Below are 11,279 nucleotides of genomic sequence, written 5' to 3'. Positions count from 1 at the left end.
TTACCTCAAAGGCTGTATTTGTTGTTTTAGGATTAGGTATTTCGTTACTTGGAAACACACCTTTGGGTTGGGCTTTATCTTGAGCCAACTGTTTGGTTAAATTATTAACGGATTGTAGAAGTTGTTGGTTTGATTGAGCCATGGTTTGGAAAAGTTTTTGGCTCACTTGTATGAAGGTGTCAAGACGATCCGGTTGTGTGGGTGTAGTAGTCATGGGTGGTGTGACTAGAACTATTTCAAGTGAATTATTTATGGGTGGATTTGGGTAGTTATTATTTACCGGAACGATACCTCTACTAGCATTATTATAATTATTATAACTACTTTGACCTTGTGCTTGACCTTGACGAGGTTGCACTTGGTTGTTATAATTATTAAAATTCCCCTGACCCTGTCCTTGTCATAGTGGGGGGGCTGGTTAAAGCCGTCGTAGGCCTAACATATTGATTATTGTACCCTTGGGGTGTGACGCTTTTGGTTATTTCTCCAACCGAAGTTGGGATTTTGTCTCCAAGGGGCGTTAGGTTCACTATTAATGGAACAAGCCCGTTCATAGGCTATAGGGACCCGATGGGAGTCGGGATGCTCGTGGCTCCAACAGAAACTACATGGATTTGAATTTACATTCATGACAGGGGATTGGCTTTTGTTGTACAGAAATGGCCTCTACCTTTTTGTGAGGGATTCAATTAGAGTTTTAAGCTCGGGATCTGATTTAACCTCAAACATACCGGTAGCCTTAACTGAAGAAAGAACTAGCGGAGCGGGAGTAATCGTCACTACCCCAGTTGTTATTTTTCGCTTTAGTTTGGTCCTCTAAAAATTTAAAGCCTCCGAAGCTCCTTTGCTTAAGAAACTACCCCCATTCATTATGTCAAGGACTTCTTTATGGTGGTGTAGAAGTCCTTTGAAAAAGGCACGATCTAACGTGTCTTTCGCTAAGTTATGATGTGGACACTCTGTAAGGAGATCGGTGAAACGATTCCAAGCCTCTGAAAATGTTTCATGAGGATTTTGTCGAAATAAATGAATCTTGGAAAGCATCTCATCCGTCTTTAGGGGTGGGTAAAAATGTTCCATAAACAGCTGAACAAGTTTAGCCCACGAGTCCACGTAATTAGGCGTTTGGGCGCTTAACCAAGACGCCGCCTTTATCGGGCTAAGGTGAAAGGGAATACCCTTAATTTAATTTGTTCCGCACCAACCGTAGGATGGTGGAATGTTGTTAGGACTTGTTCAATCCTACGCGATGTCTTGATAAGGTTTTTCATGGTCTAATCCATGAAAAACGAGTAACAAATTAAAATATTTGGGGATTCGAAAATCCCGGTGGGTCCGCTAGAACGATGCACGATTTGGGGCTATCGCTTCAAGGCTTTGTAGAAGTCGAGAGGGCCTCTCTTCTTAAATCGGGCATTGTGTCGGTGATGTGTGTGAAATAGTAGCTAGAGGTGTAATGGGTGGTATACTAGATAGACTTGTTTGTTGACGTTGTTGTGTAATTACGTTCGGTGTTTTTGTTCGGCCAGACCTTAATCTCATACAAGGCTAAAACCAAACTTAGCTAAACACATCAACACTCCAAACAATTATGATATACTAGTATAAACCTCTAACAGGAGAGCGAGGTGTGGAAGAAAGGAATACCTGATTGCGTCCTTGCTTCGCTTATGAATAGCATCTTGTTTACGCGTGTTCAATGTATATAACAGGTTAGAACACTGAAAAATATGAAAAATCAAAGTTCGAATCAAAACTGTCGAAATCCGACAAAATTTGCTAAGGGTGCGGGCGCGAAAATAGGCGCGATGTCGGCCCGGGTAATTTTCAAATTACAGTGTTTTTAGGGCGGGTCGCGCTCTTGCTCCAGCTATAGAGTCAATTAGGCCAAGGGAAAAGCCGTAATTTTAATTTTTACCGAATTTTTTCAACTCAAAATAGACAACCACCACGGTATGAATCAAACAAGGGTGGGTGGGTGAAATAGGACTTTAAGAAAAGTACTAACACTACGAAAACAATACGAAAGTGAAACTAAGATGGCAGCGGCGCCATTTGATAAAAGTAAAATTGATAGTCTACCTACGAAATGAACGATGAACTCAAAACGTAAGTAAACTAAACTAATCTTTAATGATGCTTTATATTTATCAAAGATTCTACTCTCAAGTCTATGAGATATTGTGGAGTAGAGTGATTCGTTCCACTCTTAGTCCTTCCGCATGCTATGTTCTCAAGTGTAAGTACTCTAACTTAAAGTCTAATGAGAGTTTTACGAAAAGGGCAACAGACTACAATGCAACTACCCACGAAATGCAACTAGTCGACGATGGGAATAACTAAAGGAATGCTACGTTGATTCGATGATAAGGAGTTAGAGGGAGATTGATTCCACCTTAACTCGACTTAATCCTATTAACGACGAATCGTCGTAATCCGAATTGAACTGCTTCACAGAACGATTGGTTCTTCCTAATCCCTAATTATACATGGCATTCCTACCAATTCATAACTAGCATGTGAACAATTAAACCCATTCTCATGGTGAACTAATCGTTTCTAGAGTGGAAAGGAAATTACGACGATTCTACGATATTCGGAATCAAGCTTTCATCAAGGCTTCTCAACCCCCTCTAATGGAGGTTTAGCCAAGAATCATTACGCAATCATTTCCGATTACATTTAAACTAAACATGATATAAAGAATTGAAATTTACTTAATTAAACAATAATGAAATCTAATTTAATGACTAAAATAAAATAAGGACAGGAATTGAAATTAGATCTAGAAATGGAAATGACAAAATCGAAATTGATAAAAATACTACTTTATTGATCTAATCAAAATGAAGAACAAGATTCAAAGGTTTAATCTAATACAATAATTGAAATGGAACTAAACTTAATTAATCTACATGAAAAACTAGATCTAGAATTCATTAATGGAGGCTAACTAATCTAAATCTAATCTAGGTCTAACTATCTACCATTAACAAAGAGCTAAGCTTTTGTTTTTATACATTCAGATCCAAAAATCGTGCATGGGCTTGGAGCCATGTTTTGGGCCCAAAACCCAATTCTTTTAGTCCAAAAAGGCCTCTTCAGCTGCAGTTGGCTTCAACAGACTTTCCATCCACTTTTGCTCCTCTGATTGGGTCAAGGCTTAGACCATTGGAAAGCTCTTTCCGAGCCGGTCGTTTTGACATAAGGTAGGCCCCATTCCGAGGTCTGAGTCCAAAGATATGTCCTTCGGAAGTTCTGCTGACTTTGTGTGCTGTTTCTGCCCGCGTCGACTTTTCAGCTTTTGACCGGGCTTTTAGAAAGGCTTTGTCTTCTCGAAACTTGGCCTTTAATCACGGAACTCCTTAGTAACCGACCTTTGCTCCTTTATCTCGCTAAAGTGGCACATTTCTGCACATAATGGACTTTGAAGCCTGAAATGCATAAAAACACGTAATCAGTGTTAACTCTTAATTATTACTCACATAATTGGTCTAAAAGTATGACTGTTAAAGGGTTAAAACTACAATTTTGGGCTCTTATCATGGACGAGTTAAAGCCTCGTGAGAGTTTTCTAGTGAAAGTACTCACAAACTTCATCTATACTACAATGATTACTAAGAAATAGAACTATTGTTTCCTTATATATGTCTCAATTATCTATACATCTCACTAGCAATGAATACAGAATAATCAAGTCGAAAACTAAGCTAATATATGCATAATAACCAATTATCTATGAATATATATATATATATATATATATATATATATATATATATATATATATATATATATATATATATATATATAATGAGTAATACTATGAAATGCACTAGCGTGTCCATTTTCTGAAAAACTTCGAATAGTGTCCTTAAGTAGGTCCTCACATAAATGTCAAAAAAAAAAAAAAAATACTGATTTTTCTGCTCAAGTTTCGCTACTCCAGTGTGTAGTGGGCACACTTTACCTTATAATCTCAATGACACACAAGGAAGCCGGAGTCGATCAAACACATCTGCCACTTACTATCACACTAACATATTCCTAATTGAGCTAGAGGTCTTTATTAGGTGTTGCGGGGATTTGGAAATGGTTTACAAAAGAAGGAAATGGATATTCAAAAATGACAAGTCTGAGATAATAGGGTCTTCATGTTATATACATAGAGAAACCCTTGTTCTTTTGCTTCTACACTTTGTTTCCATCCTTAGCCTTTTTATTTTGGCTATTTGACTCCTTTTATTCTATTTTTGGAGTTTTTATTTTGTTTCTATTTTTATTTTTCTTTTCTTTTCTTTGGATGGAAACTTCTTTTCTTTTTTTCTTTTCTGAAGCAACTAACTAATTTTTGTTTACACAGGTTTTTTCTTTCTCTTTTCTTCCCTCATCCTATTCTCAGACTCATTCTATAATAGGTAGGTTGATTTTTTTTTGTAACAGGGTAAAGGATTTGCGGTTTATAAAAGGCTAAAGAAAGGCTCAAAGGGACGACTAACGGAAAATAATTTCATAAGGTTTGAATTTCTGGCTATATCGATCCAAAGAGTGCCTAAATTCTCGCTTAGGATATGGTATAGTGATCAAGCAAGTGGACGTGTGATTTCTCTATCCGGATTTTACTTCTCCCTTGTGTCATTACTCAAAAATTTCACTCATCCAAGGTTTTTAGGCTGTATTCTTACATGATTTGTAGAATTAGTACTCTAGCCTAGATTTCAGAAACTTACTGTCAAACAATCATAGATACTCATGCAATATATTTATAGAAAGATGCAAAGATTATTATTACCTACATATTAACCTAAATTTCTAAAAACCATTCTAATGCAAAGCTAACGTGAAATTTCTAGATTATTAAGAACATCGAAAGAAAACAATACCAATATTCCTAAGATTATAGCATAAACTTTTTATTTATATTTTTGAATTTTCTAATTTTCATAAGACAAATGATACGTAATATACAACCTAATATGTGCTTAAACATTTACATCGTGTTTCTATACCACCCCCAAACAATTTGGGAGAAGGGGGTTCATGAAACAATTCAATCGCATAATTAAATTATGTAACTAACTAATTTTTATAATTTTTAACATTTTATAAATAAAAGTGCGTAATTTACATCCTAAAAATGTCTAATTTTTTTGCAAATGTTTCTATCCCACCCCCCAAACAATCGAACGCTTTGTCCTCAAAGTGTAAAGAGATAAGGAAAGAATTTACCATAGAAACGTGGCAAAAATTGGTAGTACCTGTAACAGAAATATTGTAACGATGATATGATAATATGAAGCACAATTAAACTGTTACATACTGACTAACACAAACTCTACTGGAGTAAACATGACAGGCAAAGGGTGGCAACAAGATTTGAAATGAAATACCAAAATACGCCACCCCCAAACAAAATTGGAAAACTTTTTTTAAGTTTGAAAATTTTTGTTTAGCCTATACTCTAGAAAGTTGGTATTGTACGAAAACTTGGGTCTTTTAAAGTCAAATTCCCTAAACTTAATGTGATATATATGTATTAACATGTAGTTTCCCATATATCAATAATCTAAATAATTGTGGATCTTTCCATAAATAGTTAACACAGAATGCACCATCAAACATAATTAAGCACCAAGATTTCCTATGGCATGGCTTTGTAGAATGGGAGTGAATTCTGATGGATCTAGAACCTAATCAAGCATACAGTTTCTTCTTTTTTTTGAACGAAAAGGTGTCCAAGTGAATGATCGTGAGAAAATGGATGGTTGTGGAAGATATGTAGGGTATGGATAAGTTTTAGATTGAAGGAATGGAAAAAATGAGTGCGTGGTTTTAGCATAAAACTTATTGGTGGCATGGGTTGGTATTATCACACATCTGAAAAATGAAGGTATCGTGGGCTCTTTAGGTAGTTCTTGAGAGGGTGGATCATCACAGGCTCTTAGAAACTCGTCGAATTCCTCATCTAAGTTGTTCGCATCCATATAATTATGGTATTCATCTCCATCTTTGAGGAATTCATCTATCTCGTCTATAGTGAGGTTTACTCCATCTCTTGTAGGGTCGGAAGGCAGGGTGAAAAATTCTTTCTCTAGTTCAGTTATGTTCAAGGAGTCAAAATTGTGATCTTTGTCTTTTTTCATAAGAGGGGTATGTACTAGTGTGGGGACGAGATCGTCGGAAGAACTAATGTGATTTACAAAACTCTCAATGAACTTCACTTCTCCTTCTATAGGCAAACCTAGTTGTCCCTGCTTTTGTCTAAATATGTTAACTTCTATAGAAAGATTTCCAAAAGAAAGAGTCATTGAGCCATCCCGACAATTGATTTGGGCATTAGCGGTTACCAAGAAGGGACACCCTAAGATGATGGGAATGGAATCATGAGCAACTTCTGTATCAAGAATAACAAAGTCGGCTGGATAGTAAAAATCCTGCACTTTAACGAGAATATTTTCAACTACACCCTTGGGATACTTAACAGAACGATCGGCTAACTGCAAAGTCATTTTTGTTGGTTGAAGTTTTGTTAGACCCAGTTGTTTATATAAATAAAAAGGGAGTAAGTTAACACTCGCTCCCAGGTCTAATAAAGCAGTTGTTATGAAGGTATCACCGAAGGTGCATTGTACAGTAGGACGACCAGGGTCCTTGTACTTAACAATTCCGTTATGTTCAGATAAAGAAGGATATTGTTCAGTTAAGAATGCTTCGTGGGGTATGTTGGTTTTCCTCTTCTTGGTGCACAACTCTTTTAGAAACTTAGCATGTCTAGGTAGACTTTTTATAGCATCTAGAAAAGGTAGGTTTATAGTCAGATTTTTAAACACTTCCCTAATCTCATCAAAAATTTTGTCCTTTTTAGACACAATTAGTCTCTCAGGATACGGTAGTTTATCTCTATATTTAGCATAAGGTTCCAAAGTATTATTTGTCTTTGCTTTATCTTTAGCCATTTTCCATCTAGGTGTCCATATTGGAACCTCTATAGGTGTTTGATCTTCAATTTCTATTACAGTATTTGGTATGGTTTCATTTTTAGCTTCTATTTGCGGGTGGTCTTCATGGATAGTTACTTTGTTATCAACTACTCTCCCTGAACGAAGGGTAGTGATTGCATGTATGTCCCCTGGGGTTATATTATCATTACCCTGAATACTTTTTATTTCAAAGGCGGCGTTTGTTGACTTAGGATTAAGCACTGCTTGACCTGGAAACACGCCTGTTTGGTTATTATTTTGGCTAGGAGACATGTCAATAACCTTTTGGCTCAAAGATTGCATCATTTGCATCGTTTGTTTCATCATATTAGAGTTTTGATCATGCTGATCTTTCATCAAGTTGGAGTTTTATTGCATAATTTGATTTTGTTTCTCCAACAAGGTCACTACTATTTCATTTGTAAATGGTTGAACTAAAATTAAGGCTTGTTGAGCATTCATGTCTTGATGTTGATAGTTCTGGGTCATGGGTACTAAACCTTTATTCTGGTCACCTAAGTTTCCTTGTCCTTGATGTTGAGTTAACTGGTTAAAGTGTGATGGTTGTGGTGGGGGTTGTGCATAGACAAGAGGACAATAGAAATCAGAATGCTCAAGACTAAAACAGACATTACAACAAGTAGATTTAATGTTCATGACAGGAGTGGGTTGTTGTTTAACAGAGATAGCTTCTACCTTTTTAGTTAGGTCATCGATAAGAGTTTTAAGCTCGGAATCATTTTTAACCTCAAAAGAAGAAGGAGTGGAGTGGGAAGATTCGTTACCTCCCCAATTGTTGTTCCTCTTAAATTGATCTTCTAAGAATTTATAAGCCTCTAAGGCTCCTTTACTAAGAAAACTACCCTCAGTCATGATATCTAGAACCTCCTTATGACAATGTAAATGCCCCTTGAAGAAGGCACGAACAAGCATGTCTTTCGCAAGATTATGATGCAGGCATTCAATTAGAAGTTCAGTGAAATAATTCCATGCCTCTGAAAAGGATTCATGAGGATTTTGGCAGAAGAAATGAATCTTTTGAAGCATTTCATCTGTTTTCAGTGGTGGGTAAAACTGTTCCATGAACAATTTAACAAAATTAGCCTATGAGTCCACCGAGTTTGGCGTTTAGGCAGTTAACCAAGACGCCACCTTGTTGGCTAGGGTGAAAGGAAACACCCTAAGTTTAACTTGATCCAGACTTACGCTAGGATGATGGAATGTAGTGAGAACTTGTTCTATCCTACGCATATGCTGGTAAGGCTTCTCGTGCTCTAAACCATGAAAAACGGGTAACAAGTTAAATATATTAGGGGGAATTCAGAAATCCCCCACTAGGTCTGCAAGAATTATGCACGACTTAGGGCCATTGTTTAGGGCTTTATAAAAATCAGAGAGAGGAGTCTCTTGTTTTTTAGCCATTGATGCAGGTGTAGTGTGTGAAATTCTAGATAGGCGTGTGGTATTTATGTCTACAAAAAACAAGCCTGATTATACTAGAATTAAACTCCTCTGACAGAAGAAACGAGGAGTGGAAGAAGGAGTACCTGAATGGCTCCTTGCTACGCGTTTGAATAGCGTCTTGTATACGCGATCTCAGTGTTTGTATGATATTAGAAACACTGAATAACTTGAAGAAATGAAAGCTTGAACTAACCTGTAAAAAATCGGGCTGGTACACAAGAGGGCGTGGGGTGCGCTCCGAATCAGCCTAGGTAGGGTGCGGGTCACGCTCAGGTGAAACTCAAGTTCCAGGCGCTTCAGCGCGGGGGGCGCTCGAACTTTTCCTTGGTAGGGCGCGGGTCGAGCTCAGGTCCAACTCAAGTTATAGGCGCTTCAGGGCGGGGGGCGCTCGAACTTTGCTTTGGTAGGGCGTAGGTCGCACTCAGGTCCAACTCAAATTCCAAGCCGGTCTTTGGGCCAAACTTTGCCTTGGTAGGTAGTGCGCTGGGGTTGGCTGATGTCAACCTTGGCTGATGTCCAGTTTTGTTTTCCAAATTTGCCTACCAAGCGCCCGTGTATTCTGCGAGAGGAAAAATTCAGCTCTAAACAACCAACCATATTTAGAATCAAACACGGGTGGGTGGGTTGAGAATGGGGGATTACCCCTTGGATTCAAGCAATTAAATTCTTGTCCAGAAAGAGTTTAAGATGGCGGCAGCCATTTGATAACCCGTAAAAATACGACTAGATTACTCTAACTTTATTCTTACTGTATCAATTATTTATTTCCTACTCTCACATATATATTCATGCAATATATTGAGTACGGAATTGTTCCACTCTTAAACTAGGAAGACATAAATGAATTCAATTAATCAAACACAAAGAAACAATGGTGAGAACAATGGGAGTAGTGTTGTGATTTATTTAAACTAAAACTAATTTAACTAAGCAATTAAAAGGTGAATTTAATGAATTGGAAGAACATAGAGGGGGAAAATTCCACCATGCAATTCGATTGGCTATTAGTTAGTGATCGAATCGAATATTGATCCCTAGTGAATACCAAGTCCTCCTGAATCAAGGTTCCACTAGCATGAGAGTTTTGCTCCACCACAAATCTCTTTGATGGTGGCTCTAAACTCTAAATCATCATTATTAGGTTTATCTCTAAACACTCATAATAATGAACTTGAAATTCTATTCTAAATAACAACTATTCTAACAAACACTCATCCTCACATGACTTCTTTAACCTCCTCTAATATAGTTTTTAGCCTAATTTCATTGGATTCATTGACAATAATTAAATTAAACTAAACTTGAAATAAACTTGATTAAACAAATAGAATAAATAGTCTAAGAATCAACATGAATTAAAACTGAAATTACAACTAATGTAGAACTAAGATTATGAATAACTAATTATAAATTTAAGACAAACTAAATCTATGAATTCAATATTGAATTAGAAACTAAAACTTGAAATACAAACTAATTATTGATTCTAAAAACTAAATCTTGTTCTAAACACTAATTAGATTAATCTATAAAAACTAATTTAATGCAATAAAACTAGATCTAAACTAAATTATTTCAATCTAAACTAATTAAAAAACTAACTAAAAACTAATTGACTAACTAAAAACTAAGTTTTTTCTGATCTAGCCTAGGTCAAACTAATTAAAAAACTAAGTTACTTAAGAGCTAAGCTTTTGTCTCTTGATATAGAGGAGACAAGATCTACAAATTCGTGCATGGGCTGAGGAGCCATGTTTTGGGCCGGAAAATCGAGCCCAAAGCCTCATTACTTCAGTCCACAAAGGGATTTTCAGTTGGAAATGACTTCAACAGCATTTTCATCTACTTATGCTCCTCAGATTGGGTTAAGGCTTAGACCATTAGAAATCTCTTTCCGAGCCGGTCGCTTTGACATAAGGTAGGCCCAATTCCAAGGTCTGAGTCCAAAGATACGGCCTTCGGAAGTTCAGCTGACTTTTGTGCGCTATTTCTGCTGCGTTGACTTTGACTTTTCAGCTTTAACCGGGCTTTAAAAAGGCTTTTTCTCCTTGAATTTTGGCCTTTAATCATAGAACTTCTTAGCAACCAACCTTTGCTTCTTTATCTCACAAAAGGGACGCACTTCTGCACATAAATGACTCCAATGCCTGAAATACATAAAAGCACGTAATCAGTATTAACTCTTATTTATTACTCGCATAATTGATCTAAAAGTATTATTGTTAAGGATTTAAAACTACAGTTTTGGGCTCTTATCAGAACCACTGAATTTGGTATATCTCGACCCCCTGATCATATTCATGTTCATGGCCTCGAGAGGGGCATTTTTAGTGGCACGTTCTGTATTGAGAGAGTAATATACACAACCAATGTATATTAAGCACATGTCCAACACAATAAGACGACCACACTCATCCATACGTCCAACTCGCTTATGATCAACTCATACAAGTCAAGTGACCTCATCAGCACCAAAATGCTCTGCTCCCAGAACAACAATATCCAAAATGATAGGCGTCCAGAACGTTCACATCAGCCAGCACCACAACGGCTAGTAACGTATGGCCTGGCTATCACCTTAAAGACCGGAACTTCAGATATGCACACCATTACTCCACCGCAGGACGCCTTCATGGCTTATTAAATGTCATCAAGTCCATAACTTGACCTGACGCGGGAGAGAAGGAAGTGCGAGCATCTTTGCCTATATAAAGAAGAGGAGGAACTACGTCTGACCTGATTCAAGTTCCCCCCAGAGAGAGAACTTGATACGAACTCGGTCAAACCCAATCAACTAATCCATCTCCCCAAAGTTACCTTCTCCAGTAAGGTTAG

The 11,279-nt window shown here is 37.1% G+C and overlaps 1 pseudogene; it reads left to right on the top strand.

The window, feature by feature from the left end:
• The first annotated feature begins 940 nt into the window (after positions 1-940).
• LOC147481758 (small nucleolar RNA R71) lies at positions 941-1,034 on the top strand (annotated as a pseudogene).
• Positions 1,035-11,279: the final 10,245 nt, after the last annotated feature.

This window comes from Coptis chinensis, chromosome 8 (genome assembly GCF_015680905.1).
Source record: "Coptis chinensis isolate HL-2020 chromosome 8, ASM1568090v1, whole genome shotgun sequence".
Classification (NCBI taxonomy): domain Eukaryota; kingdom Viridiplantae; phylum Streptophyta; class Magnoliopsida; order Ranunculales; family Ranunculaceae; genus Coptis; species Coptis chinensis.
Note: the sequence above shows the minus strand (reverse complement) of the source record. Positions and strands in the feature narration are given on the sequence as shown.